Source organism: Limulus polyphemus, unplaced genomic scaffold, assembly GCF_000517525.1.
Source record: "Limulus polyphemus unplaced genomic scaffold, Limulus_polyphemus-2.1.2 Scaffold340, whole genome shotgun sequence".
In the NCBI taxonomy this organism is placed as follows: Eukaryota; Metazoa; Arthropoda; class Merostomata; order Xiphosura; family Limulidae; genus Limulus; species Limulus polyphemus.
In genome coordinates this window covers 321,204-336,765 of record NW_013665950.1, presented here as the reverse complement: position 1 = coordinate 336,765, position 15,562 = coordinate 321,204, and the positions used below count along the sequence as shown (strand labels likewise).

The following is a 15,562-nucleotide window of genomic DNA, read 5'->3' as shown; positions in this document are numbered from 1 at the left end:
GTACTTGATGACAATCTGTTGAATGATCCAATGTTAGTAAAAAGTTCAGAGCTAAAACCAGAAGCCGAAGCACACATGAGGTTCAATGGGAAGTTAATGCTGCTAAAATCATTTGCTCCTCCAACATATCCAAGGCAGAAGTTGTTGTAGCATCCAAGCTTAATGCGTGTGGAGCAAATGAACTGAATAATGAAATGAGGTTGTCATTTACATCCCCCAAGGCAACATTATTTATTCCTGATCAACGTGCAAATTCTGAGTTGAATGAACAAGATCAAGTCATGATTACTGCTAAATCATTAGCTATTAGCCAAGAACCGTTTCTGGTTCACTATAATCGTCCTGCAGTGTAGGAAGTAAAATTACTACACTTTGTCCAGAAGCATTGTTAGAAGGGTGGGCATGCTATCCAGGGAAATTAGCCAAGAACTGTTGCTGGTCCACTAATCATTCTGCAGTGGATATAAGCAGTGTAGGAGGTGAAATTACTACACTTTGCCAGGAGCATTGTTATAAGGGTGGGCATGCTATCTAGGGAATACGAAAGATGAAATGCCCAGGGAGTGTGTGAAAAAGTTAATTGAGTTATATTAAATGGGAAAAAGAAACAAAAGTTGGAAAGTTTTTGCCGATAAAGCTCATCAGATTCTGATGAATTCAGTCCTTCCAGAAAATTGGTAAGATAGAAGTCCAAAAGTGTTTGCTGATAAAGGTCATCAGATTCTGATGAATTCAGTCCTTCTAGGAAATTGCTGAGATAGATTTCTTGTCACCATTTCCAAGATAAAGGCATTCTTTTCTTTAACTCCAGCTGAAATGAGGGTATTGATTGATTGTGATAGTACAATTCCCGAAGATGTAGTGGATGAAGCTGAACATTCATATTCGCACGAAGAAATTACTGTATCTTCTGCCTCATTTATTGATTTAGATATGCAAACAGATTAACTTAGCCCTTGTGAACAGCAAAATTTACATACATCTGTATCTTTTTTCATACTTTATGGATTTCAAATCTGAAAAAAGATTCTGAATACTAGTGAAATAGTTTATTTCTACCAATAAGTGCCTTGTGGGTTATAATATTTCAAAATTTGGCGTAATGCCTAGAAGGGCAGTTTTTGTGACCAGGGGTCTTAAAATTATTTTATGAAGAAATGTAAAAATCAACTGTCATCATATGTTTTGTTTTTTAAATTTTTTGGTGTAGATGTGTCTTAATTGCATTTATGTATCATATGAAATTTGTAACTGTTTTCTTTCACCCATTATGTTAGCTGTTGAGCATTGGAAGTAATTGAAGTTGTGTCAATGAATATTAAGGCTAATTGCTGTATGTTATATAGCAGATAAACTTGTGCTTCATGTACAAAGCACATTTAAACTTTCAATCCAGTTGTTGATTTTTTAGGCACCTGTTGAACTTGTATTAAGATATGTTGTATTATTTATAAGCCACAGAAAGGTAATGAATTAACTTAATGTGTTTCTTTCCATGTTTGTTTATATTTCTAAAGTAATTGTCTTTGAAGTTCATGTTTTAAACATCAGATTTTTGTACTCATATTGACCAATGCATGTTAAATGTCATTCACTTTTGTATTTGTATAAATGTAAAAGTACCAACTGCACATTTAGCCAGTAGGAATATTGGGTTTCCATGACCTAGCAAACATACATGTTCTACTGTTGTTTTAATTACATAGATTATGAACTTATTCTTTGTTCTTAATATTCACGGGTTTCACATAACACATGGTCGAGGTTGTAAGTTTTGTGTTATTTATAATCCAAGGAAGGTAAAGAATTAACTTATTGTGTCCTTGCATGTTTGTTTGTGTTACTGAAGTAATTATCTTTAAAGTTAATGTTATAAACATTGTAGTTTTGCACTCATATAATCTGAATTCTCAATACAGATCTAAACACACATTGAAGGTAAATTTGTGGATAGACTCTGTTGATTATGGTATTTAAGTTATTCAAGATTCGTGAGTATGAGACTGTATGACGGAGAGATCATTACTTGTAGCTTTGGGATGTCATAGTTCAGTGATCTGGATAGATGTAGTTGTGGAATGTTTTTTTTTTTTCTTTATGGTAGAATCTATAAAGTTGTTGAAGGAGGAGTTAAGTTAAAATAAATTTTAATCTGAGTAGCTCTTGCTCTAAAAGTTCACAAGAAATGGTGATACATTGTACACAGGCCATAATATATTTCACAAGGTTTTTTTGAAACTAAGTGAAACAAACCTTCAAAGTGAGTTTATAGTCATATTGAAAATACTTGGGATGGGACAACATTACATTTACTTAGTGCATGCTGAGCATTGCTTGAACTGTTCATGAACCTAGGATTAGTGTTTTTTTTTTAAACAATCTTCAAGTCTTCTGACAGTTGACCTTATGTAAGAACCCCCACATGTAGGGCAATGAAATTCATAAATGACCTGTGACTGTTGGATGAATTCCAATTGTTTAAAAAGTTAGCTAGGTGTGTAGATTGAAAAAGATTCATAAGTACATAGTTATAACCATTACTCCCCTCTAAAAACTGTGTTTAGAGGCAGAATAATCAATTGATTACTTGGTAAAATGACATTTCAATGGGATTTGCATGTGCTCATGCTCTAATCACCCACAGGACATTTATTCTTAGCACTCATGGACTTCTTGGTCCACATATCCTGTTGGGTCAATGTCTTTTTAGTCATGCTGCCCTTTCTTGCCATTCCTATAACAATGGCCAACATACTTAACCTTTGACTTAGATCAATTTCTTCCACTGCTGTCATGTTGTTGCATAAATTTCCTGTTCCAGTAGAAAGAAATGGTATTAAGACTGCAAAACTAGGTCTTATACATGAGCCATAGGAAATATCAGAACTATCCTAAAAACTGATGAAGCAATATCCCTTATGTTACATGAATCAGTGATCAACACATCTCATCCATGAGTTCTGCTATGTTGAATGTCAGACCAGCACCTGGAGCCTTGGGATTGGACTTCAGTGTTAGCTCTTTGTAGAAGAGAAAGTCCTGGACTTATTGGTAGTCTTAAAATCCACTGAAATTTATAGTCTTTCATTAGAGATCTCCTTCTAGTTAAAAGTTTAATACTATCTTTGGTGCTATTTACAATGTTTCACCATGTAGATGTTACTTCACACCTCCCCTTTTACATGTATGGCTTGCATTTTCATGTGGTTTATACTGCACCCTGTACTGAAAGTTTCATGAAAATATTTAGAAAACTGTGTTTACTAAATATTTGAAGCTGCATGATCAAAAATATTCTACAACAACCAAATGAAACACTGAGTACACTGACTTTGTATTTTTTATGACATTTAAGCAACTTTCTGTGAATTTATATATTCTTTATAATTTTACCTACTCAAACATTGTGATTTGATCCATTCAAAATATCTTGCACTGTTCCTATAAAAACTCAATAGGTAAAAATGTATTTTTCTTACATTTAATGTGGGTCTCTATTACTTTCATCTTACCATGAAAATTCACTTGCTGCTGAATATTTCAGTGTTAAAATTTAAACATTCTCTCACCAGTGTTAATTTATTATATATGGGCTCAATAATTTGAACTGACCTTGCAACCACCTGGTAATAGTAGTAACTGTACCTTCTTGAAATTAAGCAAGCTTTTAGTAATCATTATAAGTCTTTTGTCCACAAAAAAATCAGATATTTTAATGAAGTGTTTTTGTTAGAGTTATCCATGAACTTATGGATCCATAATCTGAGTGTAAAGTGATTTTTATGTTAAGTTTAGAAATGGTATTTCGTCTTAGTTTTCATGTTTTATTTGCATAACCTCTAGAACTTCCTAAAAAAATATCAAAATGTTTTTTCAGTAAACTGTATTTTCTTTTATTTTGCTTTTCCATGACATTGTATACGGACATGGTCCACTTGACCAACCTTATAACCACCACGTAAAATGAAAAATATGAAATATAAATTACCCTTTTTTTTTTCTAGAATGACTGCACATTGTAAAAGACTATTTTTCTAACATCCATAGCTAATAGGTTTTTCATTGTTTTATTTCTTTACAGTTGCACATAAACTCTCAGGCTACAGAGGTAGCTGTTTATTATTCTGGCTAGCTTTATGTAAAGAACAGAACCAGTTACCAGCATTCTCATGTCAAATTACACAATCATGCTCAAGCTTTGTATATATTATTATTGATCACAAGTATTTTATTTATTTAATTTTATATACCTTTCTGTGTCTTACCTAATAAATTTCTGATCTGTTTTAGTTATTTTCATAGTAATGAAAAAAAACATAAAAAAAATGTGAGATTTAGTACTGACATCTCAAATCTTGTCTTTTTCAAGCTTAAGCACCCATATGATATTAGACAATGACAAAGATTAGCCCTAATTCTTAATTATGATAATGTGGCCCCTGAAGTTTGTTTTTATTAAAATAACAACTTTATAATATGAAGTATTGCCAGGGATCTAAAACTAAATTTATCTGGTTATAAATTGCTTACAAAAATTCCATATTTGGTCAGAGTTCTAACAGTGATAAACAAAGAAAATGACACTAAAATGTTTAACTCTTCTTAGTCTAAGGTCTTTATACCCCATAGCTGTCATTAGCTTGAAAACTTCAGTTTTTGTTGTTTACAAATAACCCAGTAGCAAATGTTAGAAAGACTTTATGACAATTTTTAGCCATGGCTTTGAGTTTTTGAAGTACAAACTTTTAGCTCATAACTCCGTCATCTCTTGACTGATATGAGACCCAATTACAGCTTTGGACTCTGGAGGTCAAACCCTTTCGATTAATGTATTTGACTGTGCCCATGGTATCAAACATTAATTTACTCTAATCCTGCCTAAATGAATTGGTAGAGATCCTGATGAGTAATAAAATCAAATTGGATATATGTGGGCTCCATGCTTGGTATTGCTGGCTCAAAAAATATAGCTAATAAAAAGGTCTCAGAGTAATTTACTCTAATCTTGCCTAAAAGAATTTCAAGTGCCGCAGCTATTGAGGATTCCTTCATGTTGAAAGTAGGATGTTGTATGAGGGGCATGGCATGTGACTTTCAGTATATTGCTTACATCTCCATAAAGCAAAAGGCTTTGTTGGTACGAGTTAGCAGCATAGCTTGGGAATATGTATAGTATAACTATGAAATTCCAAAGAAAGTTATGTCGTCATATAGGAGTAAAGAAGTATCATATGATACAGACAATTGGAAGTTGAGAATTTATATAAATATTTTCTGTTGAAATTAAGAAATTAAATCTTATATAATAGTAAAATTTGAATTGTAGACTATGTTTCAATGCCAAGTTTATTGATATATATTGATAATAGTTTAGTTATATTTTGAAGGTAACTTTAAAGAGGTCATGACCTGCAAATTTTGACCCACCCATACTCACAGAATTAATGAAAATGACAGGTACACTACATTTTTCAAATAATACCCTACAAGCCAGTGCTCACATTTAACTTCATGTTGATAAGTCTTAATGTCCAGATCAAACTGTTATTTCCATTTACATGTAACTTACTAATTGTGTAATTGATTTTTTTCTGGTATACAACACTTATAAATGATTCATATAATGTTCGTACATACACGTGGGATGCAAGTATCTATTTCTACACTTATATTGCCATATACATGTATTTTCAATCTATTTTGTCACATACACAAATTGCTGACAACGAACTGTGTCTGGTTATTTATCAAAGCTACTGCTCAGTAGCTGTGGTTTGAAGTGCTAGCATATAAGAGCCATCAATTCAACATGTTCTTTTTTTTTATCAGGCATAATAAAATAAATTATCACCAAAAGATTTCAGCTAAACTAAGACCTTTTATGTAAACATCTCATACTGTGGATTTAATATTCTTGCTGCAACTATAGTGAGTTCAGAAAGTAAGGGATGAAATGCTTTTAATTTTGTGATCATCAAGCCATTTTAACTTCAGATAATCAAGTGGTAATTATATGATGTCATACACACACATTGTACCTCATGGTACCATACATTTGCTTCAGAAAGCAAGTGTTGCAACACCTCTTCAACTGAGTTTTCTAACTCCTAGCTATCATCTTCAATAATGCAAACTGTTGATGTACTAGGTATTACATCTTACTTCATCTACCTTAGCACTTATATGATCTTGACCCCCCCATTCATCCATACTGGAACCTGGCCATATCTATACCATAATCAGATGGTAGGGAGAGGAAAAAGGCTAGGTTGGAGAGTAAGCTGTGTTGGCTGTTGTATGTCAAGGATGATGGAGGGCATCACAGCTAAAGGTATTAGTCTGTAAATGATATAAGGCATGAGTACATGCAAAACCCAGTAGAAATGTGGTTTGACCAAGGTACACAGTAATGATATAACCTCTAAAGGATTTCAGAGCCATTGGTTGTTGTAACCAAGTGATTATGACCATTTGGAATCCACATAACTAACTTAACATTTGATCAATTGGAATTCATCTGACCTTATGTTTTCAGTCTGGACATTCACTCTTTAAGAATAAAATCTGACCATTCTCACTCTCTTTGATTTCAACCAGCCAGTGTTATCTTGCATTGTTGGTGATTTTCAGGGTTTTCTCTGAATTGCATGATGGAATGCCTATTTGATGACAACCAGTACATTGAGGATTTCTTCCACAGAAAAGAAGCAAGCTATGCCAGTGATCCTCAGACTCCTGGAGCCAGCCTAATATTTACCATGGCAGATTTCCTGAATAAAGATGCATTACCAAGCAATGCATCAGACATGGGAAAGCTTACTGCATCCATCATTGGGTTGGCCCTGAAGTCTCCTGGAGCTGAGTAGCCCCCATCAGCAGTGGTAGGTGCCATGAAGTTCAAGCCTCAACTGGACGTACTGGTCATAAAGAAAGTAACACCAGCCACTTCTTCATCAGTTCCAATTGTCCCATTGAAGGGTGCTATGCCAACACACATTGATGTCACTAGGTGTGTTTTCATCTCCCATGTCCACACACTATTCCTAAGCCAAAGAAAACCTTTTCTTAGCTTGGGTCCTTTTAAGGGTTGACCAGGTTGAGGTGGGATGGGTTCCCAGATGATGAGGACTGTAGCTGAAGTTCAGACCACCAGTACACTGATGCAGATGAGCCAATCAGCACATGGCCATGTTGTGAGTATGCAGTCAATGAGGGGGCATTAACATAGAGGACAAAAATGACAACCATCTTGATCATCACTGGAGACAACATCTAAGATGTTGACAACCAATGTTAATGTTTTTCATTGTTTCTAAATCCAAGGTACATATCACAATGAAAATAATGTGAGTATATGTAGTAAAAGTTTTACTTAATAGCAGTTTTTATTTAATATAATAAGCAACATTATGCAAGAACAAATTGAAAAACTTAACACTTGAGTCAGTTGAGTGGTATAATACTATTATGCAGTATCACAGTCAGTGGCAAACATGTTTGCATACAGTAACATCTGTGTCTGTGCCAGTTACAATAGCCTTTATGAGTATTACTGTACATTTTAATGGCTTAACATTATAATGCAACTATAGATGATGTTTACCTAGTAGGTCTGATTCCATCTATGAAGTGTCCTGTATGTATAACTAAAATTTACAACTTATGTACTTGTAAGTATAAATAATTAATGATCTTGAAATCTTGTGAATAAACAAAACTTGCATATATCTATAAATATATGGTCATGTTAATTCAAAGGTTTCAGTACTTTTGACCTAGATGAATTTGATAGTCACAGTTTCAAAGCATGTACAAAAATAATAAAATGTGGTCTAGAAGATTTTATTTACATGCGCAATTGTTTTATACATATTGGTCATTAGAGTTTACTGCAATGTGTTGTTAATATTTGAAAGTTTTATACATTTTTATGCTTGTATGCATATCAGAAAATGTTGTTTTGATAAATTTTTGAGATATTAAAAGCATACTTTTAAAGAATGTTCCATTTTACAACAGTGAACATCAACATGTTAGTTCTGTTTTTTAAAAGTCAAACTTAAATCACAGTTGTTAAATTCTATAATGTTGTTCATACAATAATAACATTTTTGTGATTTTACTTTAGATTAAAAAGTGTGATCAGTACATACTTTCATAAACAAGTGGACAAACTGCCTTTGTTATGTATGTTATGGGGGGTTTGCAGTTATTAATATTTTCAATTATCCAAGTTTCATATGAGAATATTCAATTAATTGAATATAAATGGTTAATGAGTCCAATGATTAATTCCATTAATCACCCATGTTTTCCTGAAACTTTTTCTTTTTTACAAAACCAAAATGCATTAAAATACAAAATATATGTACCAAAAACACTTTACCTGATTGTGTTATTGCTTTCAGTATACTCACGGTTACTTATGAAATTATGAGCTTGTACTACTTTTGTAATTTTAAACGTATCTTATGTTTACAATCCTTTATAATTTTATGGGTAAAATATACCAAAATGTATAAATGAAAGTCACTGCTATATTTCACTACAGGGCTTGAAATTAGTAGTGGCTAGCTGACAAAAAGCCAGTAGGTTCTAGTGTTTAGCCAGTGACCATAAAGGGACCCTGGTATTTTTTACCAGTTGATACCCAGAACTTTCAAGATTTTTAATTCATGATTATAACAATATAACTCTGTTTATATAGTTATCCAATTTTTTGTAATTATTTTTTGTTAATTAATTTTGTATAATGTTGTCTCAGAAACATATCCTGAAATTATAGCAACACATGAAGATAAATTGATAACAGCATTAAATTTTGAAAGTATTATTGATGGAGTGGTGCAGTCCTATAGCATAATAAGAATAATTTTATAAAATTTCAAAATTGTGGCATATAAGTATATAGTATTCCTATGGGCTGTTTTAATAATAGCTATCATGACAAAATCAGAATACATTTATAAAAACTTTCAAATCAACTTTTTTTATGACTAATGAATTATGTGGAGAAATATAGTTGGTATTTAGCCTTGTACAATGGAAACAAGTTTATAATAACATAAAAATCAAGATTTTTAATTTATTATAGATTACACTGGCAGACAATTGAAACATAATATTGTACAATAAAAAATATCATTATATTGTGTTTTTAATGCATCTTGATATATGTTGATAAACCTGATAGTTAACAAAAGTAGAGACATAAATTTATATAACATCAAAATTGGGATTTTTTTATTTGTATTATAGGGGAAAAAATAGATGTATATATGTTTGTTAGTGTGTGGTAGGTTATTAATCAAATGTTTATGTGTTATGACAAACTGTAATAAAATGAAAAAATGTACACTGCAATAGAAAAGTATTGTTTATCTGCAATTTACAACAAATTCTGAAACATTAAAAAAAGAATGCATTGAATATGATCAACAAAGGAAAAGAACCAGACATGAATGAATAAAAAAAAATCTTAATTCTTATGTAAATGTTTATATCTGGTATTTATCTTGCACTAGCCAACTTCTATGTTAGATGACTCCTATTGACTGCTGGAGCAGGTGTGAAGCATATCTGCACCAGTTAAAGACAGGAATAAAAATAATAATGACACCACACTTTCCAGGCAGACTAACATTTTTCATAATTCCACCTTACCTGGTTATTCTTCTTACACATTCAAGGGATCTACCCCCTCCACCCCAGCTCATACCAACTTGTAGAACTATCTGTATCACTCCTTCGAATGGATACAACCTCACTTCAGGAGTATGTCACTGGAACAGGTTCATAAAAATATCAGGCTTATTAAACAATAAATGTTTTGTTTAATCTTTCTCTATGCACAATATTGCAATTTTTTAGGATAGTAACTTATTAAACACTGAACACCTCCACGAAATTTAAAAAAATTACCACAATAAACCTGGATAAAGATATCTTCTTTACTAGTTGTAGAAAGATGAAATGTTACAGTTTTCCTGTAGTCGCATAATTGGTGCAAAAGAAACAAAAGTTAATGGATTACATTTTAGCTAAGGCTACTTAATGAATAAAAAACGTGCAACAATAATCACATGTATAATGGTTTAACAATAAAAACTGTGTGTAATTTATGTGCTACTGAGTATTTTAAGCATTTTTCATTGGATCTGTTTGTATATTTTTCTAACCATATTCTGCCTGTTTGTAGACTGTACATTTATTGTTTGTGTCAGTGAACAGAAGAGTTTTATCATTAACAGAAAAGGTCACTTGCAGTGTATAATTTGTTTTTTTTAATTATGTAAATTTAAATTACCATATACATTGAGTAGACACTATTTAATTTTTTTCTTTTCCAGAGTTCATGACTAAATTATGACTGACTTAGAAATGATCAAATGGGCAGAAACTTAAACCATTATTAAAAGCAGAGTTTTACCATTAACGGAAAAGGTCATTTGCAGTGTATAGTTTATTGTTTTTTTTAATTATGTAAATTTAAATTACCATATACATTGAGTAGACACTGTTTAATTTTTTTTTTCTTTTCCAGAGTTCACGACTAGATTCATGACTGACTTAGAAATGATCAAATGGGCAGAAATCTTAAACCATTATTAAAAGCATCATGAAGTGTTCTTCTTTATAACAAACATTTGTAGAAGAATTTGAATAGAAAACTGAAACATGGCTGGGTTTCTTTATCTTTTATTTTGTATGTAAAACAAAAAAATAAGTTTGATGAGCTGTTAAACTTATGAGAAGTTATTTTATGTAATCACATTGTATGATGAAGAAACGACTATAAATTTCAGAACAAGGTTATATTTATTTCACTCTGTATTTCATTTTTACAACTCTTTCAGGAGTTACCTTTTACTTACATTGCTAGATTAACAATGACTAACAGACTGTACTCTCCTAAGTTTGTTCTATAAAATGATGAAGATTAGGGAACTAGGTTACATGGATAGTATCATTTACATTGATAAGAAACAATAATATAAAACTACAACTGTTTCTTGTGACATGAATGAAGTTATGCTGTTTAAAATTATAGTGAATAAAAAATCATTTGAATATTGATGTAAAAAGTAGTACAGAACATAAACAAATGTAAATTAAAAGAAGAAAAGACTGAAAATGAAATTTTTAATGTGGGGGAAATAAGTAAAGAAGTATGATTATAATGCTCATCCTCATATTGCAGTTGATTTGTGGCTTAAATTTTGAAATTATTAAGGATTTGTATTTACAGTAAAAACATCATTAGCTCTGTAGCAAGGACTTTTATTTGTAGCAGATACTCAAATTTTGGTCTTCTGTGTTTTCCAATATAGTGGTCTGCTACGGCAGTGGTACCTTTCTTAAGTTGATTTAAATTTCTCATGTGTTCAACAAACTTGGTGTGTAATGCATGAGACATTTCTTCAATGTAAAATGTATAAGTAAAAGAAATAATCTTTTTATTATGCATTTATCCCCTGCTCCTGCATATTTAGTGAAACATTTCTTTTTCTTATAGCCATTATCTGGATTGTATGCTGAGCATTTTAATATTTGTTTTAAGGTTCTGTCTGATTTTTGTAAAAGTCTTATAAGTAAACCTAATTTTCATATAACTAATTGTAAGTCCCTTTTAAATCTTTCATTAATGTATGGGATAGTCAGTCACAAATTTACTTGTGTCATCTTGTTTGCAAGTAGTTGAAGTTCCCCATTTTAACTTTTTATAGCACTTTTAATTACAACAGAGATAAAACTATCTGAGGAACTATTTAGTTTGAGCATGTGTCGTTGATATTTTAGTCCTTTGAGTATTTTTTTCTTTTTTTTTACATGAGTATGGTTACCTGAGTGTAGGAAGACCACTTTTGAAGAGGGCTTTTTGCATACATTTGCTATTAGTTTAATTTCTTAATAATCAAGAATACCAAGAAAACTGAATTGGCTACTTCTTGCCAAATGTTCTAGAGTAAAAATTACATTTGTTTGTAAGCTATTTAAATATTTGTGAAATGTTTCAAGTTTATGTACAATGGAAAGCCGTGTAAGAAAAATATCATATATACACCTTGATAACAACATATTTTTGAACTTCTTTTTAGAGCCATGATATTAGTGTATTGTTTGTAATAGATGCTGGAACACTAGCAAAACCTACTGCAAAATTGTTCCCCATAGCAAGTCCTTTCTTTTAGTCTGCAAATATTTTTGCTGAACTGCAAATAACTATTAGTCAGAATAAAGTGGAGACATTATTCTAAAATTTCCAGAGGAATACCAAAAAGATTCAGGTTTTTATTTTCTTATGATATTCATTATTGCTGATAATTCTTCATTGAAAGTTATTTATGGGTAGAGAAACTATGGCTAGGCTGAAAAGCAGTAAGTTTTGCTGGACTGGTAAATTTTCTAGCTTACGTAGATTAGCCAAGAAAGAGTGTTTCTTATCTAGTGGATACAGTTGGTTTGAGTGGCATGTCTTCCTTGTGGTTTTTTAGTAAGCCATATAAGTGTGGTTTACTACTGTGATTTAGTTTCAGTGGTTCCAGTAATTTTTTGAGTATCTTGCTTTTACTTTCAAGTTATTAAAACAAAATTTTAGTTTTAATTTTAACATTAAAAGTTGGATTTTGTGTGAAAGGTAAATGTATCTGAATCACTTAAAATAGTTCTAACTCTGTTAACTTAGGATGGGTATTATAATCATAGTTCTTTGGTTATTCCCTTATATTTAACTTCACATTTTAAATCTTTTCTTCTTTTAGTTTACTTTACATCTGTGTATTCTACATTCCATATCTCTCTTTTTTTCACATCAATGTTCAAATGAATTTCACTATAATTTTATACTGAACATCTCTATTCTTGTCATTTTAAAATGGTGTTCCTACATAGTTTTCCTGTTTTCAATGTAAACAGTATTACCTACATGACTTTGTACCATACCCTCCATTGTTCTGTAGAACAAATTAAAAAATCTATAGTCTGTTAGTCATTGTGAGTCTAATAGTGAAGTAGAAGGTCACTGCTGAAAAAGTTGTAGAAATGAAATGTTGAGAGAAAAAAAATGTTTTGAAATTATGGTCGTTTTTTTTTTTTTTGTGACACAAAATATGTAAGTTACTCCAGTCAGCACTTTATTGTATAACTTTAATTTTCATTATAAATTAATATAATTTTACTTTAGTTTCATCTTTTGTAGCTATTCATTAGGAAGTTGTAATTATAATACAGAGCAACAAATTAACAAATAAAAACAATCGTTTATATTCATTAATATGTTGTCAGGAAATGTGAAACTAAGTAAAATTAAGTATGTTCAAATTACCATACAGTGTTATAATTCAAAACTATTTCAGATCAGTACTAAGAAAGAGCTCTGTTATTTGTGTTGATTTGTTCAATATCAGTATACTGAAATTTTTCACAGTATGCATTAAAAGAATCAGTAGTGACAATGTAAAAGTATGGTTTCTTTCAGTTAAATCTTGTTTCTTTTGTAAATTCTGAGCTTATGAAATAAAGTTATCAGATAATCTGGTGGCACGTTTGCATATGTATATTATCAAATTGTGTTATTAGTTTGATATTTGCTATTCCAACTTTCAGGTTATTTTGACTGATTAAAAGTGAACATTTAAGAGAATTGGGATTCCTAAATTTTACAGGTTTTATTTTTAATTTTTTAAGGCAGATTTTACTCAAGGTTTAACTGGTATGTCTATTTTATAGAAGTTAATTTTTTTTATCCATTAAAGGAAAAAATATAAGATTGTCTTTAGTGTATTTTACACTTTTAAAAACTGATGGTCTGGTATGTGTGTGTTCAGTTTTTGTTTTGTTTTTTTGCTTGTATTTCACTCAGCAACAGAACATATACTGCATATATATATATATATATCTGTGATTTTTGAGCATGCAAATGCATTTTAAATTTGTTTTGTTAGTAGTAACACAAATTTCACAGTTTCACAAGTTTATAACTTAGGTTTATATGTAGTTACCTCTGAATAGGTGAATTTAACAGTCTGTAATAGTGAAAATGTTTTCTAGAAATATGTAAGTTATTTTAAAGGTAGGTAGCTATATGACTGGTATAGTAGTTTAAAAGTTAGTGTTTTATAATTGAATGTATTAAATGTTAAAAACATCCTTAAAATGAAATAGTATGGTATCAGGTGTTACATGAAGTTCTATAATAAAATTAAAAAACATCTTTAATTATGAATGTTTCGGAATTTTGTACTTAATTCTAACTATATAACTTGTATAGTCATTAATTACCTTAATACTAGTTTTGCCACAAATATTTTCTTTGTGCATCAGTATAATTATATACTGAATAAGGGTATGAAGAGGAATTCCATCATCAGTGTTAAAACGTCAAAATGTTAGTTTGCAATAGTCTAACTATATATAACATTAGCTCTCAAGCAAGTAGTTTTCGTATTCGATTGGAGGTTTAGAAAGAACAGAATTAAATGGTAACAATAAAGGAAATATATGATAGAACATGCAGCATACACATGTTTAATAACATTGTTAAGAGAAGACATTATAAAAAAAGTAAAAGTCCAGAGTACAGTATTTTTATTACAAGTTTTTACGCTGAGAAATAATATTTTTAAAACAGGTACGACATTTCCAACACTAATCACGATAGAATTTCCTTTATCGGCTCTTTGGGTGACAATGTATTTGTTGTTTCCAGGAGGTTTTGGTCCTTTTCATTCTGTTAATATAAAATTTTGTTTTATAGGCTTCTTATCATTTAGTTTTTGTTTTGTTTTGTTTTTTCACAAAATTCATCTACGAAGGTTTTTAATGGATCTGCTTTTGTTTGGTAGGGAAGTTGCTCATTAAATTGTTTTTGGAATTTTGTATATTTCTGGTGATTCTTCTTTGTTCTGTGATAAATTAGATGTGGATTCTTCATGAGGTCTTGGACTTCGGATCATTTTCTGTTGTTTGTATTTTACTTTCCTGCAAATGTTTTCAGGGCTAGTTTTAAATTAACACTTGGATGATGGGAGGAGTTACTGCGTAGTTAAGACCTTATTTATTGTTACGACAGCGGAAGTCACGTGACGCTGCTGGCGCGTTTGGCGCTGGTAGCATGCGTGAAATTTCTCAAATGATCATGAATTATCGGGTAAGCCCGAGTTTGTTCGAGACGCCATCTTTTTTAGTTGTATCGAGAAAGAATAAACTGGTTTAATCAAGAAAGGACTTGTATCGCTGAAGTTCCTCGGAAAGAATTTATATCGGAAATTATCAAACAAGCAGATACACAACAATATTGTTCTTTACAGTGTCAGGTTTTGTTAGATTGTGCTGACACACACACACACACAGTTTATCTGAACTTGAGAATGATTGCACCAGTGATCAAAACGTCCTGCCTGTTTTTCTAAATATTCTTCTTCGCTGTAAAATCTGTAACTTGTAATAAAATAATACTTATAATCAGTAAATACATTCAAAACAAAACTATCGGTTATAAAGAAAGGCTTAAATATAAGTATAGACACTGGTACTTTAAAATAATAATAAAATATTAAATAAT

At 31.0% G+C, this 15,562-nt stretch overlaps 1 protein-coding gene across 7 annotated transcripts in view; it reads left to right on the top strand.

Moving 5' to 3' along the window:
- The window catches only part of LOC106457509 (E3 ubiquitin-protein ligase RNF14-like), a 109,936-nt gene extending 95,719 nt beyond the window's left edge, over positions 1-14,217 (top strand). For 5 of the 7 annotated variants that reach the window (XM_022383478.1, XM_013916934.2, XM_022383475.1 and 2 more), the window contains one exon: positions 10,544-14,217. The gene's annotated coding sequence lies outside the window, so the exon portion shown is untranslated. Of the gene's footprint in view, positions 1-6,700; positions 7,347-10,543 lie in introns of all 7 variants that reach the window. The other 2 variants (XR_002610185.1, XR_002610184.1) reach the window with 2 other exon arrangements.
- The last annotated feature ends 1,345 nt before the right edge of the window (positions 14,218-15,562 follow it).